The sequence below is a fragment of the Gorilla gorilla genome, chromosome 5 (genome assembly GCF_029281585.2).
Source record: "Gorilla gorilla gorilla isolate KB3781 chromosome 5, NHGRI_mGorGor1-v2.1_pri, whole genome shotgun sequence".
NCBI lineage: Eukaryota > Metazoa > Chordata > Mammalia > Primates > Hominidae > Gorilla > Gorilla gorilla.
The window spans coordinates 444,322-469,932 of NC_073229.2; positions in this window are offsets into that span (position 1 = coordinate 444,322).

The following is a 25,611-nucleotide window of genomic DNA, read 5'->3' on the forward strand; positions in this document are numbered from 1 at the left end:
TATCTGTATGAACATGGAAATACCTACACCGCTATCTGTATGAACATGGATATATCTACACAGCCATCTGGATGAACATGGAAATATCTACACCGCTATCTGTGTAAACATGCATACATCTTCACCGCTATCTATATAAACATGGAAATATCTACACCACTATCAGTATCAACATGAAAATATCTACACCGCTACCTGTATAAACATGGAAATGTCAGCACAGCTATCTGTATGAACATGGAAATAGCTACACCGCTATCTGTATGAACATGCAAATATCTACACCACTATCTGTAAGAACATGGAAATATCTACACCACTATCTGTATGAACATGGATATATCTACACAGCCATCTGGATGAACATGGATATATCTACACAGCCATCTGGATGAACATGGAAATATCTACACCACTATCTGTAAGAACATGGAAATATCTACACCACTATCTGTATGAACATGGATATATCTACACAGCCATCTGGATGAACATGGAAATATCTACACCACTATCTGTATTAACATGGAAATATCTACACCGCTATCTGTGTAAACATGCATACATCTTCACCGCTATCAGTATAAACATGGAAATATCTACACCGCTATCTGTATGAACATGGAAATAGCTACACCGCTATCTGTATGAACATGGAAATATCTACACCGCTATCTGTATGAACATGGATATATCTACACAGCCATCTGGAAGAACATGGAAATATCTACACCGCTATCTGTGTAAACATGCATATATCTTCACCGCTATCTGTATAAATATGGAAATGTCTACACCACTATCTGTATGAACATGGAAATATCTACACCGCTATCTGTATGAACATGGAAATATCTGCACCACTATCAGTATGAACATGGAAATATCTACACCGCTATCTGTATGAACATTGATATATCTACACAGCCTCTGGATGAACATGGAAATATCCACACCGCTATCTGTGTAAACTTGCATACATCTTCACTGCTATCTGTATAAACATGGAAATATCTACACCGCTATCTGTATGAACATGGAAATATCTACACCGCTATCTGTTTGAAGATGGAAATATATACACCGCTATCTGCAAAAATGGAAATATCTACACAGCTATCTGCTTATACATGGAAATATCTACACAGCTATCTCTTTACACATGGAAATAACTACACCGCTATCTGTATGAACATGGAAATATCTACACCGCCATCTGTATGAACATGGAAATATCTGCATCGCCATCTGCATGAACATATAAATATCTACACCGCCATCTGTATTAAAATGGGGATATCTACACCGCTATCTGAATAAACATGGAAATAACTACACCGCTATCTGTATAAACATGGAAATATCTACACCGCTATCTGTATAAACATGGAAATATCTACACCGCTACCTGTTTAAACATGGAAATATCAGCACTGCTATCTGTATGAACATGGAAATATCTACACCGCTATCTGTATGAACATGGAAATATCTACACCGCTATCTGTATGAACATGGAAATATCTACAAAGCTATCTGAATGAACATGGAAATATCTACACCGCTATCTGTTTGGACATGTAAATATCTACTCCGCTATCTGCATGAAAATGGAAATATCTACAAAGCTATCTGCATTTACATGGAAATATCTACACAGCTATCTCTTTACACTTGGAAATAACTACACCGCTATATCTATAAACATGGAAATATCTACACCGCCATCTGTATGAACTTGGAAATATCTGCACCGCCATCTGTATGAACATATAAATATCTACACCGCCATCTGTATTAAGAAGGAAATATCTAAACCGCTATCTGTATAAACATGGAAATATCTACACCGCTGCCTGTATAAACATGGAAATATCAGAACCGCTATCTGTATGAACATGGAAATATCTACACCGCTATCTGTATGAACATGGAAATATCTAAACCGCTATCTGTATGAACATGGAAATATCTACACCGCTATCTGTTTGAACATGGAAATATCTACACCACTATCTGCATGAAAATGGAAATATCTACACTGCTATCTGCAAATACATGGAAATATCTACACAGCTATCTCTTTACACATGGAAATAACTACACCGCTATCTGTATGAACATGGAAATATCCACACCGCCATCTGTATGAACATGGAAATATCTGCACCGCCATCTGTTTGAACCTATAAATATCTACACTGCCATCTGTATTACGATGGAGATATCTACACCGCTATCTGTATAAACATGGAAATATCTACACCGCTATCTGTATAAACATGGAAATATCTACACCGCTATCTGTTTAAACATGGAAATATCAGCACCGCTATCTGTATGAACATGGAAATATCTACAACGCTATCTGTATGAACATGGAAATATCTACACCGCTATCTGTATGAACATGGAAATATCTACACCGCTATCAGTATGAATATGGAAATATCTACACCGCTATCTGTATGAACATTGATATATCTACACAGCCCTCTGGATGAACATGGAAATATCCACACCGCTATCTGTGTAAACATGCATACATCTTCACTGCTATCTGTATAAACATGGAAATATCTACACCGCAATCTGTATGAACATGGAAATATCTACACCGCTATCTGTATGAACATGGAAATAGCTACACCGCTATCTGTATGAACATGGAAATATCTTCACCGCTATCTGTATGAACATGGATATATCTACACAGCCATCTGGATAAACATGGAAATATCTACACCGCTATCTGTATGAACATGGAAATAGCTACACCGCTATCTGTATGAAAATGGAAATATCTACACCGCTATCTGTATGAACATGGAAATACCTACACCGCTATCTGTATGAACTTGGAAATAACTTCACCGACATCAGTATGAACATGGATACATATACAGAGCCACCAGGATGAACATGGAAATATCTACACAGCTATCTGTATGAACATGGAAATATATACACCGCTATCTGTGTAAACATGCATACATCTTCACCGCTATCTGTATAAACACGGAAATATCTACACCGCTATCTGTATGAACATGGAAATATCTACACCGCTATCTGTTTGAACATGGAAATATCTACACCGCTATCTACATGAAAATGGAAATATCTACACAGCTATCTGCATATACATGGAAATATCTACAAAGCTATCTCTTTACACATGGAAATAACTACACCGCTATCTCTATAAACATGGAAATATCTACACCGCCATCTGTATGAACATATAAATATCTACACCGCCATCTGTATTAAGATGGAGATATCTACACCGCTATCTGTGTAAACATGCATATATTTTCACCGCTATCTGTATAAACATGGAAATATCTACACCGCTATCTGTATGAACATGGAAATATCTACTCTGCTATCTGTATGAACATGGAAATACCTACACCGTTATCTGTATGAACATGGAAATAGCTACACCGCTATCTGTATGAAAATGGAAATAGCTACACCGTTATCTGTATCAACATGGAAATAGCTACACCGCTATCTGTATGAACATGGAAGTATCTACACCGCTATCTGTATGAACATGGATATATCTACACAGCCATCTGGATGAACATGGAAATATCTACACCGCTATCTGTATGAACATGGAAATATCTACACCGCTATCTGTGTGAACATGGATATATCTACACAGCCATCTGGATGAACATGGAAATATCTATACCGCTATCTGTGTAAACATGCATAGATCCTCACCGCTATCTGTATAAACATGGAAATATCTACACCGCTATCTGTATGAACATGGAAATATCTACACCGCTATCTGTATGAACATCTAAATATCTACACCGCTATCTGTTTGAAGATGGAAATATCTACACCGCTATCTGCATGAAAATGGAAATATCTGCACTGCTATATGCATATACATGGAAATATCTACACAGCTATCTCTTTACACATGGAAATAACTACACCGCTATCTGTATGAACATGGAAATATCTACACCGCCATCTGTATGGACATGGAAATATCAGCAGCGCCATCTGTATGAACATATAAATATCTAAACCGCCATCTGTATTAAGATGGAGATATCTACACTGCTATCTCTATAAACATATAAATATCTACACCGCTATCTGTATAAACATGGAAATATCAGCACTGCTATCTTTATGAACATGGAAGTATCTACACCGCTATCTGAATGAACATGGAAATATCTAGACCGCTATCTGTATGAACATGGAAATACCTTCAACGCCATCTGTATGAACATGGATATATCTACACAGCCATCTGGATGAACATGGAAATATCTACACCGCAATCTGTATGAACATGGAAATATCTACACCGCTATCTGTGTAAACATGCATACATCTTAACCGCTATCAGTATAAACATGGAAATATCTACACCGCTATCTGTATGAACATGGAAATAGCTACACCGCTATCTGTATGAACATGGAAATATCTACACCGCTATCTGTATGAACATGGATATATCTACACAGCCATCTGGATGAACATGGAAATATCTACACCGCTAACTGTGTAAACATTCATATATCTTCACCGCTATCTGTATAAATATGGAAATGTCTACACCACTATCTGTAGGAACATGGAAATATCTACACCGCTATCTGCATGAACATGGAAATATCTACACCGCTATCTGTTTGAACATGGAAATATCTACACCACTATCTGCATGAAAATGGAAATATCTACACAGCTATCTGCAAATACATGGAAATATCTACACAGCTATCTCTTTACACATGGAAATAACTACACCGTTATCTGTATGAACATAGAAATATCCACACCGCCATCTGTATGAACATGGAAATATCTGCACCGCCATCTGTATGAACCTATAAATATCTACACCGCCATCTGTATTACGATGGAGATATCTACACCGCTATCTGTATAAACATGGAAATATTTACACCGCTATCTGTATAAACATGGAAATATCTACACCGCTATCTGTTTAAACATGGAAATATCAGCACCACTATCTGTATGAACATGGAAATATCTACAACGCTATCTGTATGAACATGGAAATATCTACACCGCTATCTGTATGAACATGGAAATATCTACACCGCTATCAGTATGAACATGGAAATATCTACACCGCTATCTGTATGAACATTGATATATCTACACAGCCCTCTGGATGAACATGGAAATATCCACACCGCCATCTGTGTAAACATGCATACATCTTCACTGCTATCTGTATAAACCTGGAAATATCTACACAGCCATCTGGACAAACATGGAAATATCTACACCGCTATCTGTATGAACATGGAAATAGCTACACCGCTATCTGTATGAAAATGGAAATATCTACACCGCTATCTGTATGAACATGGAAATACCTACACCGCTATCTGTATGAACTTGGAAATATCTTCACCGCCATCTGTATGAACATGGATATATATACAGAGCCATCTGGATGAACATGGAAATATCTACACAGCTATCTGTATGAACATGGAAATATATACACCGCTATCTGTGTAAACATGCATACATCTTCACCGCTATCTGTATAAACACGGAAATATCTACACCGCTATCTGTATGAACATGGAAATATCTACACCGCTATCTGTTTGAACATGGAAATATCTACACCGCTATCTGCATGAAAATGGAAATATCTACACAGCTATCTGCATATACATGGAAATATCTACAAAGCTATCTCTTTACACATGGAAATAACTACACCGCTATCTCTATAAACATGGAAATATCTACACCGCCATCTGTATGAACATGGAAATATCTGCACCGCCATCTGTATGAACATATAATTATCTACACCGCCATCTGTATTAAGATGGAGATATCTACACCGCTATCTGTGTAAACATGCATATATTTTCACCGCTATCTGTATAAACATGGAAATATCTACACCGCTATCTGTATGAACATGGAAATAGCTACACCGCTATCTGTATGAACATGGAAATACCTACACCGCTATCTGTATGAACATGGATATATCTACACAGCCATCTGGATGAACATGGAAATATCTACACCGCTATCTGTGTAAACATGCATACATCTTCACCGCTATCTATATAAACATGGAAATATCTACACCACTATCAGTATCAACATGAAAATATCTACACCGCTACCTGTATAAACATGGAAATGTCAGCACAGCTATCTGTATGAACATGGAAATAGCTACACCGCTATCTGTATGAACATGCAAATACCTACACCACTATCTGTAAGAACATGGAAATATCTACACCACTATCTGTATGAACATGGATATATCTACACAGCCATCTGGATGAACATGGAAATATCTACACCACTATCTGTATTAACATGGAAATATCTACACCGCTATCTGTGTAAACATGCATACATCTTCACCGCTATCAGTATAAACATGGAAATATCTACACCGCTATCTGTATGAACATGGAAATAGCTACACCGCTATCTGTATGAACATGGAAATATCTACACCGCTATCTGTATGAACATGGATATATCTACACAGCCATCTGGAAGAACATGGAAATATCTACACCGCTATCTGTGTAAACATGCATATATCTTCACCGCTATCTGTATAAATATGGAAATGTCTACACCACTATCTGTATGAACATGGAAATATCTACACCGCTATCTGTATGAACATGGAAATATCTGCACCACTATCAGTATGAACATGGAAATATCTACACCGCTATCTGTATGAACATTGATATATCTACACAGCCTCTGGATGAACATGGAAATATCCACACCGCTATCTGTGTAAACTGGCATACATCTTCACTGCTATCTGTATAAACATGGAAATATCTACACCGCTATCTGTATGAACATGGAAATATCTACACCGCTATCTGTTTGAAGATGGAAATATATACACCGCTATCTGCAAAAATGGAAATATCTACACAGCTATCTGCGTATACATGGAAATATCTACACAGCTATCTCTTTACACATGGAAATAACTACACCGCTATCTGTATGAACATGGAAATATCTACACCGCCATCTGTATGAACATGGAAATATCTGCATCGCCATCTGCATGAACATATAAATATCTACACCGCCATCTGTATTAAAATGGGGATATCTACACCGCTATCTGAATAAACATGGAAATAACTACACCGCTATCTGTATAAACATGGAAATATCTACACCGCTATCTGTATAAACATGGAAATATCTACACCGCTACCTGTTTAAACATGGAAATATCAGCACCGCTATCTGTATGAACATGGAAATATCTACACCGCTATCTGTATGAACATGGAAATATCTACACCGCTATCTGTATGAACATGGAAATATCTACAAAGCTATCTGAATGAACATGGAAATATCTACACCGCTATCTGTTTGGACATGAAAATATCTACTCCGCTATCTGCATGAAAATGGAAATATCTACAAAGCTATCTGCATTTACATGGAAATATCTACTCAGCTATCTCTTTACACTTGGAAATAACTACACCGCTATATCTATAAACATGGAAATATCTACACCGCCATCTGTATGAACTTGGAAATATCTGCACCGCCATCTGTATGAACATATAAATATCTACACCGCCATCTGTATTAAGAAGGAAATATCTAAACCGCTATCTGTATAAACATGGAAATATCTACACCGCTGCCTGTATAAACATGGAAATATCAGAACCGCTATCTGTATGAACATGGAAATATCTACACCGCTATCTGTATGAACATGGAAATATCTAAACCGCTATCTGTATGAACATGGAAATATCTACACCGCTATCTGTTTGAACATGGAAATATCTACACCACTATCTGCATGAAAATGGAAATATCTACACTGCTATCTGCAAATACATGGAAATATCTACACAGCTATCTCTTTACACATGGAAATAACTACACCGCTATCTGTATGAACATGGAAATATCCACACCGCCATCTGTATGAACATGGAAATATCTGCACCGCCATCTGTTTGAACCTATAAATATCTACACCGCCATCTGTATTACGATGGAGATATCTACACCGCTATCTGTATAAACATGGAAATATCTACACCGCTATCTGTATAAACATGGAAATATCTACACCGCTATCTGTTTAAACATGGAAACATCAGCACCGCTATCTGTATGAACATGGAAATATCTACAACGCTATCTGTATGAACATGGAAATATCTACACCGCTATCTGTATGAACATGGAAATATCTACACCGCTATCAGTATGAATATGGAAATATCTACACGGCTATCTGTATGAACATTGATATATCTACACAGCCCTCTGGATGAACATGGAAATATCCACACCGCTATCTGTGTAAACATGCATACATCTTCACTGCTATCTGTATAAACATGGAAATATCTACACCGCTATCTGTATGAACATGGAAATATCTACACCGCTATCTGTATGAACATGGAAATAGCTACACCGCTATCTGTATGAACATGGAAATATCTTCACCGCTATCTGTATGAACATGGATATATCTACACAGCCATCTGGATAAACATGGAAATATCTACACCGCTATCTGTATGAACATGGAAATAGCTACACCGCTATCTGTATGAAAATGGAAATATCTACACCGCTATCTGTATGAACATGGAAATACCTACACCGCTATCTGTATGAACTTGGAAATAACTTCACCGACATCAGTATGAACATGGATACATATACAGAGCCACCAGGATGAACATGGAAATATCTACACAGCTATCTGTATGAACATGGAAATATATACACCGCTATCTGTGTAAACATGCATACATCTTCACCGCTATCTGTATAAACACGGAAATATCTACACCGCTATCTGTATGAACATGGAAATATCTACACCGCTATCTGTTTGAACATGGAAATATCTACACCGCTATCTGCATGAAAATGGAAATATCTACACAGCTATCTGCATATACATGGAAATATCTACAAAGCTATCTCTTTACACATGGAAATAACTACACCGCTATCTCTATAAACATGGAAATATCTACACCGCCATCTGTATGAACATGGAAATATCTGCACCGCCATCTGTATGAACATATAAATATCTACACCGCCATCTGTATTGAGATGGAGATATCTACACCGCTATCTGTGTAAACATGCATATATTTTCACCGCTATCTGTATAAACATGGAAATATCTACACCGCTATCTGTATGAACATGGAAATAGCTACACCGCTATCTGTATGAACATGGAAATACCTACACCGCTATCTGTATGAACATGGATATATCTACACAGCCATCTGGATGAACATGGAAATATCTACACCGCTATCTGTGTAAACATGCATACATCTTCACCGCTATCTCTATAAACATGGAAATATCTACACCACTATCTGTATCAACATGAAAATATCTACCACGCTACCTGTATAAACATGGAAATGTCAGCACCGCTATCTGTATGAACATGGAAATAGCTACACCGCTATCTGTATGATCATGCAAATATCTACACCACTATCTGTATGAACATGGAAATATCTACACCACTATCTGTATGAACATGGATATATCTACACAGCCATCTGGATGAACATGGAAATATCTACACCACTATCTGTATTAACATGGAAATATCTACACCGCTATCTGTGTAAACATGCATACATCTTCACCGCTATCAGTATAAACATGGAAATATCTACACCACTATCTGTATGAACATGGAAATATCTACACCGCTATCTGTTTGAACATGGAAATATCTACAAAGCTATCTGCATGAAAATGGAAATATCTACACTGCTATCTGCATATTCATTTAAATATCTACACAGCTATCTCTTTACACATGGAAATAACAACACCGCTATCTGTATGAACGTGGAAATATCTACACCGCCATCTGTTTGAACATGGAAATATCTGCACCGCCATCTGTATGAACATATAAATATCTACACCGCCATATGTATTAAGATGGAGATATCTACACTGCTATCTGTATAAACATGGAAATATCTACACCGCCATCTGTATGAAAATATAAATATCTACACCTCCATCTGTATTAAGAAGGAAATATCTAAACCGCTATCTGTATAAACATGGAAATATCTACACCGCTGCCTGTATAAACATGGAAATATAAGCACCGCTATCTGTATGAACATGGAAATATCTACACCGCTATCTGTATGAACATGGAAATATCTACACCTCTATCTGTATGAACATGGAAATAGCTACAACGCTATCTGTGTGAACATGGATATATCTACACAGCCATCTGGATGAACATGGAAATATCTACACCGCTATCTGTGTAAACATGCATACATCTTCACCGCTATCTGTATAAACATGGAAATATCTACACCGATATCTGTATGAACATGGAAATATCTACACCAGTATCTGTATGAACATGGAAATATCTACACCGCTATCTGTTTGAACATGGAAATATCTACACCGCTATCTGCATGAAAATGGAAATATCTACACTGCTATCTGCATATACATTTAAATATCTACACAGCTATCCCTTTACACATGGAAATAACTACACCGCTATCTGTATGAACATGGAAATATCTACACCGCCATCTGTATGAACATGGAAATATCTGCACCGCCATCTGTATGAACATATAAATATCTACACCGCCATCTTTATTAAGATGGAGATTTCTACACTGCTATCTGTATAAACATGGAAATATCTACACCGCTATCTGTATAAACATGGAAATATCTACACCGCTATCTGTATAAACATGGAAATATCTACACCGCTACCTATATAAACATGGAAATATCAGCACCGCTATCTGTATGAACATGGAAATATCTACACCGCTATCTGTATGAACATGGAAATATCTACACCGCTATCTGTATGAACATGGAAGGATCAACAAAGCTATCTGAATGAACATGGAAATATCTACACCGCTATCTGTTTGAACATGGAAATATCTACACCGCTATCGGCATGAAAATGGAAATACCTACAAAGCTATCTGCATATACATGGAAATATCTACACAGTTCTCTCTTTACACATGGAAATAACTACACCGCTATATCTATAAACATGGAAATATCTACACCGCCATCTGTATGTACATGGAAATATCTGCACCGCCATCTGTATGAACATATAAATATCTACACCGCCATCTGTATTAAGAAGGAAATATCTAAACCGCTATCGGTATAAACATGGAAATATCTACACCGCTGCCTGTATAAACATGGAAATATCAGAACCGCTATCTGTATGAACATGGAAATATCTACACCGCTATCTGTATGAACATGGAAATATCTACACTGCTATCTGTATGAACATGGAAATAGCTACACCGTTAACTGTATGAACATGGAAATAGGTACACTACTATCTGTATGAACATGGAAATATCTGCACCGCTATCTGTATGAACATGGATATATCTACACAGCCATCTGGATGAACACGGAAATATATACACCGCTATCTGTATGAACATGGAAATATCTACACCGCTATCTGTATGAACATGGATATATCTACAAAGCCATCTGGATGAACATGGAAATATCTACACCGCTATCTGTGTAAACATGCATAGATCTTCACCGCTATCTGTATAAACATGGAAATAGCTACACCGCTATCTGTATGAATATGGAAATATCTACACCGCTATCTGTATGAACATGGAAATATCTACACTGCTATCTGTTTGAACATGGAAATATCTACACTGCTATCTGCATGAAAATGGAAATATCTACACTGCTATCTGCACATACATTTAAATATCTACACAGCTATCTCTTTACACGTGGAAATAACTACACCGCTATCTGTATGAACATGGAAATATCTACACCGCCATCTGTATGAACATGGAAATATCTGCACCGCCATCTGTATGAACATATGAATATCTACACCGCCAATTGTATTAAGATGGAGATATCTACACTGCTATCTGTATAAACATGGAAATATCTACACCGCCATCTGTATGAACATATAAATATCTACACCGCCATCTCTATTAAGAAGGAAATATCTAAACCGCTATCTGTATAAACATGGAAATATCTACAACGCTGCCTGTATAAACAAGGAAATATCAGCACCGCTATCTGTATGAACGTGGAAATATCTACACCGCTATCTGTATGAACATGGAAATATCTACACCGCTATCTGTTTGAACATGGAAATATCTACACCGCTATGTGCATGAAAATGGAAACATCTACACTGATATCAGCATATACATTTAAATATCTACACAGCTATCTCTTTACACATGGAAATAACAACACTGCTATCTGTATGGACATGGAAATATCTACACCGCCATCTGTATGAACATGGATATATCTGCACCGCCATCTGTATGAACATATAAATATCTACACCGCCATCTGTATTAAGATGGAGATATCTACACTGCTATCTGTATAAACATGGAAATATCTACACCGCCATCTGTATGAACATATAAATATCTACACCGCCATCTGTATTAAGAAGGAAATATGTAAACCGCTATCTGTATAAACACGGAAATAACTACACTGCTGCCTGTATAAACATGAAAATATCAGCACCGCTATCTGTATAAAAATGGAAATATCTACACCGCTATCTGTATAAACATGGAAATATCTACACCTCTATCTGTATGAACATGGAAATAGCTACACCGCTATCTGTGTGATCATGGATATATCTACACAGCCATCTGGATGAAGATGGAAATATCTACACTGCTATCTGTGTAAACATGCATACACCTTCACCGCTATCTGTATAAATATGGAAATATCTACACCGCTATCTGTATGAACATGGAAATATCTACACCGCTATCTGTTTGAACATGGAAATATCTACACCGCTATCTGCATGAAAATGGAAATATCTACACTGCTATCTGCATATACATTTAAATATCTACACAGGTATCTCTTTACACATGGAAATAACTACACCGCTATCTGTATGAACATGGAAATATCTACACCGCCATCTGTATGAACATGGAAATATCTGCACTGCCATCTGTATGAACATATAAATATCTACACCGCCATCTGTATTAAGATGGAGATTTCTACACAGCTATCTGTATAAACATGGAAATATCTACACCGCTATCTGTATAAACATGGGAATATCTACACCGCTATCTGTATAAACAGGGAAATATCTACACCACTACCTGTACAAACATGGAAATATCAGCACCGCTATCTGTATGAACATGGAAATATCTACACCGCTATCTGTATGAACATGGAAATATCTACACCGCTATCTGTATGAACATGGAAATATCTACACCGCTATCTGTATGAACATGGAAATATCTACACGGCTATCTGTTTGAACATGGAAATATCTACACCGCTGTCTGCATGAAAATGGAAATATCTACACAGCTATCTGAATACACATGGAAATATCTACACAGCTATCTCTTAACACATGGAAATAAATACACCGCTATATCTATAAACATGGAAATGTCTACACCGCCATCTGTATGAACATGGAAATATCTGCACCACCATCTGTATGGACATATAAATATCTACACCGCCATCTGTATTAAGAAGGAAATATCTAAACCGCTATCTGTATGAACATTGAAATATCTACACCGCTATCTGTTTGAACATGGAAATATCTACACCGCCATCTGTGTAAACATGCATACATCTTCACCGCTATCTGTATAAACATGGAAATATCTACAATGCTATCTGTATGAACATGGATATATCTACACAGCCCTCTGGATGAACATGGAAATATCCACACCGCTATCTGCATGAACATGGAAATATCTACACCGCTATCTGTGTGAACATGCATTCATGTTCACCGCAATCTGTATAAACATGGAAATATATACTCCGCTATCTGTATGAACATGGATATATCTACACAGCCCTCTGGATGAACATGGATATATCTACACCGCTATCTGTATGAACATGGATATATCTACACAGCCCTCTGGATGAACATGGAAATATCCACACCGCTATCTGTGTAAACATGCATACATCTTCACCGCTATCTGTATAAACATGGAAATATCTACACCGCTACCTGTATAAACATGGAAATATCAGCACCGCTATCTGTATGAACATGGAAATATCTACACCGCTATCTGTATGAACATGGAAATATCTACACCGCTATCTGTATGAACATGGAAATATCTACAAAGCTATCTGAATGAACATGGAAATATCTACACCGTTATCTGTTTGAACATGTAAATATCTACAGCACTATCTGCATGAAAACGGAAATATCTACAAAGCTATCTGCATATACATGGAAATATCTAAACAGCTATCTGTTTACACATGGAAATAACTACACCGCTATATCTATAAACAGGGAAATATCTACACCGCCATGTGTATGAACATGGAAATATCAGCACCGCCATCTGTATGAACATATAAGTATCTACTCCGCCATCTGTATTAAGAAGGAAATATCTAAACTGCTATCTGTATAAACATGGAAATATCTACACCGCTGCCTGTAGAAACATGGAAATATCAGCACCGCTATCTGTATGAACATGGAAATATCTACACCGCTATCTGTATCAACATGGAAATATCTACACCGCTATCTGTATGAACATGGAAATAGCTACACCGTTATCTGTATGAACATGGAAATAGCTACACCGCTATCTGTATGAACATGGAAATATCTACACCGCTATCTGTATGAACATGGATATATCTACACAGCCATATGGATGAACATGGAAATATCTACACCGATATCTCTATGAACATGGAAATATCTACACCGCTATCTGTATGAACATGGATATATCAACACAGCCATCTGGATGAACATGGAAATATCTACACCGCTATCTGTGTAAACATGCATAGACCTTCACCGCTATCTGTATAAAAATGGAAATATCTACACCGCTATCTGTATGAACTTGGAAATATCTACACCGTTATCTGTATGAACATGGAAATATCTACACCGCTATCTGTTTGAACATGGAAATATCTACACCTCTATCTGTATGAACATGGAAATATCTACACCGCTGTCTGTTTGAACATGGAAATATCTACACCGCTATCTGCATGAACATGGAAATATCTACACTGCTATCTGTATGAACAAATAAATATCTACACCGCCATCTGTATGAACATGGAAATATCTACACCGCTATCTGTTTGAACATGGAAATATCTACACCGCTATCTGTATGAACATGGAAATATCTACACCGCTATCTGTTTGAACATATAAATATCTACACCGCCATCTGTATTAAGATGGAGATATCTACACTGCTATCTGTATAAACATGGAAATAACTACACCACCATCTGTACGAACATATAAATATCTACACCGCCATCTGTATTAAGAAGGAATTATCTAAACCGCTATCTGTATAAACATGGAAATATCTACACCGCTACCTGTATAAACATTGAAATATCAGCACCGCTATCTCTATGAACATGGAAATATCTACACCGCTATCTATATGAACATGGAAATATCTACACGGCTATCTGTATGAACAAGGAAATAGCTACACCGCTATCTGTATGAACATGGAAATATCTACACAGCCATCTGGATGAACATGGAAATATCTACACTGCTATCTGTGTAAACATGCATAGATCTTCACCGCTATCTGTATAAACATGGAAATATCTACACCGCTATCTGTATAAACATGGAAATATCTACACTGCTATCTGTATGAACGTGGAAATATCTACACCGCTATCTGTTTGAACATGGAAATATCTACACCGCTATCTGTATGAAAATGGAAATATCTACACCGCTATCTGTGTAAACATGCATACATCTTCACCGCTATCTGTATAAACATGGAAATATCAGCACCGCTATCTGTATGAACATGGAAATATCTACACAGCCATCTGGATGAACATGGAAATATCTACACCGCTATCTGTATGAACATGGAAATAGCTACACCGCTATCTGTATGAACATGGAAATATCTACACCACTATCTGTATGAACATGGAAATATCTGCACCGCTATCTGTATGAACATGGAAATATCTACACCGCTATCTGTATGAAAATGGAAATATCTACACCGCTATCTGTATAAACATGGAAATATCTACACCACTATCTGTATAAACATGGAAATATCTACACCGCTATCTGTATGAACATGGAAATATCTACACCGCTATCTGTTTGAGCATGGAAATATCTACACCGCTATCTGCATGAAAATGGAAATATCTACACAGCTTTCTGCATATACGTGGAAATATCTACAAAGCTATCTCTTTACACATGGAAATAACTACACCGATATCTCTATAAACATGGAAATATCTACACCGCCATCTGTATGAACATGGAAATATCAGCACCGCTATCTGTATGAACAAGGATATGTCTACACAGCCATCTCAATGAACATGGAAATATCTACACCGCTATCTGTATGAACATGGAAATATCTACACCGCTATCTGTGTAAACAAGCATACATCTTCACCGCTACCTGTATAAACATGGAAATATCTACACCGCTATCTGTATGAACATGGAATTATCTACACCGCTATCTGTTTGAGCATGGAAATATCTACACCGCTATCTGCATGAAAATGGAAATATCTACACAGCTATCTGCATATACATGGAAATATCTACAAAGCTATCTCTTTACACATGGAAATAACTACACCGATATCTCTATAAACATGGAAATATCTACACCACGATCTGTATGAACATGGAAATATCAGCACCGCTATCTGTATGAACATGGAAATATCTACACAGCCATCTGGATGAACATGGAAATATCTACACCGCTATCTGTATGAACATGAAAATAGCTACACAGCTATCTGTATGAACACGGAAATATCTACACCTCTATCTGTATGAACATGGAAATATCTACACCGCTATCTGTATGAACATGGAAATATCTACACCGCTATCTGTATAAACATGGAAATATCTACACCACTATCTGTATAAACATGGAAATATCTACACCGCTATCTGTGTGAACATGGAAATATCTACACCGCTATCTGTTTGAGAATGGAAATATCTACACAGCTATCTGCATGAAAATGGAAATATCTACACAACTATCTGCATATACATGGAAATATCTACAAAGCTATCTCTTTACACATGGAAATAACTACACCGATATCTCTATAAACATGGAAATGTCTACACCGCCATCTGTATGAACATGGAAATATCTGCACCGCCATCTGTATGAACATATAAATATCTGCACCGCCATCTGTATTAAGATGGAGATTTCTACACCGCTATCTGTATAAACATGGAAATATCTACACCGCTATCTGTATGAACATATAAATATCTACGCCGCCATCTGTATAAAGAAGGAAATATCTGAACCGCTATCTGTATAAACATGGAAATATCTACACCGCTATCTGTATGAGCATGGAAATATCCACACCGCTATCTCTATGAACATGGAAATTTCTACACCACTATCTATATGAACATGGAAATAGCTGCACCGCTATCTCTATGAACATGGAAATATCTACACCACTACCTGTATGAACATGGAAATATCTACACCGCTATCTGTATGAACATGGATATATCTACACAGCCATCTGGATGAACACGGAAATATCTAAACCGCTATCCTTATGAACATGGAAATATCTACACAGCTATCTGTGTAAATATGCATACATCTTCACCGCAATCTGTATAAACATGGAAATATCTACACCGCTATCCATATGAACATGGAAATATCTACACCGCTATCTGAACAGGGAAATATCTACACCGCTATCTGCATGAAAATGGAAATATCTACACAGCTATCTGCATATACATGTAAATATCTACACAGCTATCTCTTTACACATGGAAATAACTACACCGCTATCTGTATGAACATGGAAATATCTACACCGCCATCTGTATGAACACGGAAATATCTGCACCGCCATCTGTATGAACATATAAATATCTACACCGCCATCTGTATTAAGATGGAGATATCTACACCTCTATCTGTATAAACATGGAAATATCTACACCGCTATCTGTATGAACACGGAAATATCTACACCGCTATCTGTTTGAACATGGAAATATCTAAACCGCTATCTGCATGAAAATGGAAATATATACACAGCTATCTGCATATACATGGAAATATCTAAACAGCTATCCCTTTACACATGGAAATAACTACACCGCTATCTGTATGAACATGGAAATATCTTCACTGCCATCTGGATGAACATGGATATATCTACACAGCCATCTGGATGAACATGGAAATATCTACACCGCTACCTGTATGAACATGGAAATATCTACACCGCTATCTGTGGAAACATGCATACATCTTCACCGCTATCTGTATAAACATGGAAATATCTACACTGCTATCTGTATGAACATGGAAATATCTACACCGCTATCTGTTTGAACATGGAAATATCTACACCGCTACCTGTACAAACATGGAAATATCAGCACCGCTATCTGTATGAACATGGAAATATCTACACCGCTATCTCTATGAACATGGAAATATCTACACCGGTATCTGTATGAACATGGAAATATCTACACCGCTATCTGTTTGAACATGGAAATATCTACACTGCTATCTGCATGAAAATGGAAATATCTACACTGCTATCTGCATATACATTTAAATATTTACACAGCTATCTCTTTACACATGGAAATAACTACACCGCTATCTGTATGAAAATGGAAATATCTACACCGCCATCTGTATGAACATGGAAATATCTGCACCGCCATCTGTATGAACATATAAATATCTACACCGCCATCTGTATTAAGATGGAGATATCTACACTGCTATCTGTGTAAACATGGAAATATCTACACCGCCATCTGTACGAACATATAAATATCTACACCGCCATCTGTATGAAAATATAAATATCTACACCGCCATCTGTATTTAGATAGAGATATCTCCACTGCTATCTGTATAAACATGGAAATATCTACACCGCTATCTGTTTAAACATGGAAATATCTACACCGCTATCTGTATAAACATGGAAATATCTACACAACTACCTGTATAAACATGGAAATATCAGCACCGCTATCTATATGAACATGGAAATATCTACACCGCTATCTGTATGAACATGGAAATATCTACACCGCTATCTGTATGAACATGGAAATATCTACACCGCTATCTGTATGAACATGGAAATATCTTCACCGCTATCTGTTTGAACATGGAAATATCTACACCGCTGTCTGCATGAAAATGGAAATATCTACACAGCTATCTGCATATACATGGAAATATCTACAAAGCTATCTCTTTACACATGGAAATAACTGCACCGCTATCTCTATAAACATGGAAATATCTACACCGCCATCTGTATGAACATGGAAATATCTGCACCGCCATCTGTATGAACATATAAATATCTACACCGCCATCTGTATTAAGATGGAGATATCTACACCGCTATCTGTATAAACTTGGAAATATCTACACTGCTATCTGTACAAACATGGAAATATGTACACCGCAATCTGTATAAACATGGAAATATCTACACCGGTATCTGTATAAACATGGAAATATCTACACCGCTACCTGTATAAACAAGGAAATATCAGCACCGCTATCGGTATGAACATGGAAATATCTACACCGCTATCTGTATGAACATGGATATATCTACACCGCTATCTGTATGAACATGGAAATATCATTACTGCCATCTGTATGAACATGGATATATCTACACAGCCATCTGTATGAACATGGAAATATCTACACCGCTATCTGTATGAACATGGAAATATCTACACCGCTATCTGTATGAACATGGAAATATCTTCACAGCCATCTGTATGAACATGGATATGTCTACACATCCATCTGGATGAACATGGAAAAATCTACACCGCGATCTGTATGAACATGGGAATATCTACACCGCTATCTGTGTAAACATGCATACACCTTCACCGCTATCTGTATAAACATGGAAATATCTACACCGCTATCTGTATGAACATGGAAATATCTACACCGCCATCTGTATGAACATGGAAATATCTGCAATGCCAGCTGTATGAACATATAAATATCTACACCGCCATCTATATTAAGATGGAGATATCTACACCGCTATCTGCATGAAAATGGAAATATCTACACTGCTATCTCCATATACATTTAAATATCTACACAGCTATCTCTTTACACATGGAAATAACTACACCGTTATCTGTATGAACATTGAAATATCTACACCGCCATCAGTATGAACATGGAAATATCTTCACCGCCATCTGTATGAACATGGATATATCTACACAGCCATCTGTATGAACATGGAAATATCTACACCGCTATCTGTATGAACATGGAAATTTCTACACCGCTATCTGTATGAACATGGAAATATCTTCATGGCCTTCTGTGTAAACATGCATACACCTTCACCGCTATCTGTATAACCATGGAAATATCTACACCGCTATCTGTATGAACATGGAAATATCTACACCGCTATCTGTTTGAACATGGAAATATCTTAACCGCTATCTGCATGAAAATGGAAATATCTACACAGCTATCTGCATGTACATGGAAATATCTACACAGTTATCTCTTTACACGTGGAAATAATTACACCGCTATCTGTATGAACATGGAAATATCTTCACCGCCATCTGTATGAACATGGATATATCTACACAGCCATCTGGATGAACATGGAAATATCTACACCGCTATCTGTATGAAGATGGAAATATCTACAACGCTATCTGTGTAAACATGCATATAACTTCACCGCTATCTATATAAACATGGAAATATCTACACTGCTATCTGTATGAACTTGGAAATATCTACACCGCTATCTGTTTGAACAAGGAAATATCTACACCGCTATCTGCATGAAAATGGAAATATCTACACAGCGATCTGCATATACATGGAAAATCTACAAAGCTATCTCTTTACACATGGAAATAACTACAGCGATATCTCTATAAACATACAAATACCTACACCGCCATCGGTATGAACATGGAAATATCTGCACCGCCATCTGTATGAACATATAAATATCTACACCGCCATCTATATTAAGATGGAGATATCTACACCGCTATCTGTATAAACATGGAAATATCTACACTGCAATCTGTATAAACATGGAAATATCTACACCGCTACCTGTATAAACATGGAAATATCAGCACCGCTGTCTGTATGAACATGGAAATATCTACACCGCTATCTCTATGAACATGGAAATTTCTACACCACTATCTATATGAACATGGAAATAGCTGCAGCGCTATCTGTATGAACATGGAAATATCTACACCACTACCTGTATGAAAATGGAAATATCTACACCGCTATCTGTATGAACATGGATATATCTACACAGCCATCTGGATGAACACGGAAATATCTACACCGCTATCCGTATGAACATGGCAATATCAACACTGCTATCTGTGTAAATATGCATACATCTTCACCACAATCTGTATAAACATGGAAATATCTACACCGCTATCTGTATGAACATGGAAATATCTACACCGCTATCTGAACATGGAAATATCTACACCGCTATCTGCATGAAAATGGAAATATCTACACAGCTATCTGCATATACATGGAAATATCTACACAGCTATCTCTTTACACATGGAAATAACTACACCGCTATCTGTATGAACATGGAAATATCTACACCGCCATCTGTATGAACACGGAAATATCTGCACCGCCATCTGTATGAACATATAAATATCTACACGGCCATCTGTATTAAGATGGAGATATCTACACCGGTATCTGTATAAACATGGAAATATCTACACCGCTATCTGTATAAACATGGAAATATCTACACCGCTATCTGTATAAACATGGAAATATCTACACCGCTACCTGTATAAACATGGAAATATCTACACCGCTACCTGTATAAACATGGAAATATCAGAACCGCTATCTGTATGAACATGGAAATATCTACACAGCCATCTGGATGAATATGGAAATATCTACACCGCTATCTGTATGAACATGGAAATAGCTACACCGCTATCTGTGTGAACATGGAAATATCTACACCACTATCTGTATGAACATGGAAATATCTTCACCGCCATCTGTATGAACATGGATATATCTACACAGCCATCTGGATGAACATGGAAATATCTACACCGCTATATGTATGAACATGGAAATAGCTACACCGCTATCTGTACGAACATGGAAATAGCTACACCGCTATCTGTACGAACATGGAAATAGCTACACCGCTATCTGTATAAACATGGAAATATCTACACCGCTATCTGTATAAAGATGGAAATATCTACACCGCTACCTGTATAAACATGGAAATATCAGCACCGCTATGGGTATGAACATGGAAATACCTACACCGCTATCTGTATGAACATGGAAATAGCTACACCGCTATCTGTATGAACATGGAAATATCTTCACAGCCATCTGTATGAACATGGATATATCTACTCAGCCATCTGTATGAACATGGAAATATCTACACCGCTATCTGTATGAACATGGAAATATCTACACCGCTATCTGTATGAACATGGAAATATCTTCACAGCCATCTGTATGAACATGGATATGTCTACACATCCATCTAGATGAACATGGAAAAATCTACACCGCGATCTGTATGAACATGGGAATATCTACACCGCTATCTGTGTAAACATGCATACACCTTCACCGCTATCTGTATAAACATGGAAATATCTACACCGCTATCTGTATGAACATGGAAATATCTACACCGCTATCTGTTTGAACATGGAAATATCTAAACCGCTATCTGCATGAAAATGGAAATATATACACAGCTATCTGCATATACATGGAAATATCTACACAGCTATCTCTTTACACATGGAAATAACTACACCGCTATCTGTATGAACATGGAAATATCTTCACCGCCATCTGTATGAACATGGATATATCTACACAGCCATCTGGATGAACATGGAAATATCTAAACCGCTATCTGTATGAAGATGGAAATATCTACACCGCTATCCGTGTAAACATGCATACATCTTCACCGCTATCTGTATAAACATGGAAATATCTACACTGCTATCTGTATGAAAATGGAAATATCTACACTGCTATCTGTTTGAAGATGGAAATACCTACACCGCTATCTGCATGGAAATGGAAATATCTACACAGCGATCTGCATATACATGGAAATATCTACAAAGCTATCTCTTTACACATGGAAATAACTACAGCGCTATCTCTATAAACATACAAATATCTACACCGCCATCTGTATGAACATGGAAATATCTGCAATGCCAGCTGTATGAACATATAAATATCTACACCGCCATCTATATTAAGATGGAGATATCTACACCGCTATCTGCATGAAAATGGAAATATCTACACTGCTATCTCCATATACATTTAAATATCTACACAGCTATCTCTTTACACATGGAAATAACTACACCGTTATCTGTATGAACATTGAAATATCTACACCGCCATCAGTATGAACATGGAAATATCTTCACCGCCATCTGTATGAACATGGATATATCTACACAGCCATCTGTATGAACATGGAAATATCTACACCGCTACCTGTATGAACATGGAAATATCTACACCGCTATCCGTGTAAACATGAATACATCTTCACCGCTATCTGTATAAACATGGAAATATCTACACCGCTATCTGTATGAACATTGAAATATCTACACCGCTATCTGTTTGAACATTGAAGTGTCTACACCGCTATCTGCATGAAAATGGAAATATCTACACAGCTATCTGCATATACATGGAAATATCTACAAAGCTATCTCTTTACACATGGAAATAACTACACCGCTATCTCTATAAACATGGAAATATCTACACCGCCATCTGTATGAACATGGAAATATCTGAACCGCCGTCTCTATGAACATATGAATATCTGCACCGTCATCTGTATTAAGATGGAGATATCTTCACCGCTATCTGTATAAACATGGAAATATCTACACCGCTATCTGTATAAACATGGAAATATCTACACCGCTATCTGAATAAACATGGAAATATCTACACAGCTACCTGTATAAACATGGAAATATCAGCACCGCTATCTGTATGAACATGGAAATACCTACACTGCTATCTGTATGAACATGGAAATATCTACACCGATATCTGTATGAAGATGGAAATATCTTCACCACCTTCTGTATGAACATAGATATATCTACACAGCCATCTGGATGAACATGGAAATATCAGCACCGCTGTCTGTATGAACATGGAAAAATCTACACCGCTATCTGTATGAACATGGAAATATCTACACCGCTATCTGAACATGGAAATATTTTCACCGCCATCTGTATGAACATGGATATATCTACACAGCCATCTGGATGAACATGAAAATATCTACACCGATATCTGTATGAACATGGAAATATCTACACCGTTATCTGTGTAAACATGCATACATCTTCACCGCTATCTGTATAAACATGGAAATATCTACACCGCTATCTCTATGAACATGGAAATATCTTCACCGCTATCTGTTTGAACATGGAAATATCTAAACCGCTATCTGCATGAAAATGGAAATATCTACACAGCGATCTGCATATACATGGAAATATCTACAAAGCTATCTCTTTACACATGGAAATAACTAAAGCGCTATCTCTATAAACATACAAATATCTACACCGAAATCTGCATGAACATGGAAATATCTGAACCGCCATCTCTATGAACATATAAATATCTGCATCGCCATCTATATTAAGATGCAGATATCTACACCGCTATCTGTATAAACTTGGAAATATCTACACCGCTATCTGTATAAACATGGAAATATCTAAACCGCAATCTGTATAAACATGGAAATATCTACACCGCTACCTGTATAAACATGGAAATATCAGCACCGCTATCTGTTTGAACATGGAAATATCTACACCGCTATCTCTATGAACATGGAAATTTCTACACCGCTATCTGTATGAACATGGAAATAGCTACACCGCTATCTGTACGAACATGGAAATATCTACACCACTACCTGTATGAACATGGAAATATCTACACCGCTATCTGTATGAAAATGGATATATCTACACAGCCATCTGGATGAACACGGAAATATCTACACCGCTATCTGTATGAACATGGAAATATCTACACCGCTATCTGTGTAAATATGCATACATCTTCACCGCAATCTATATAAACATGGAAATATCTACACCGCTATCTGTATGAACATGGAAATATCTACACCGCTATCTGTTTGAACATGGAAATATCTACAGCGCTGTCTGCATGAAAATGGAAATATCTACACAGCTATCTGCATATACATGGAAATATCTACAAA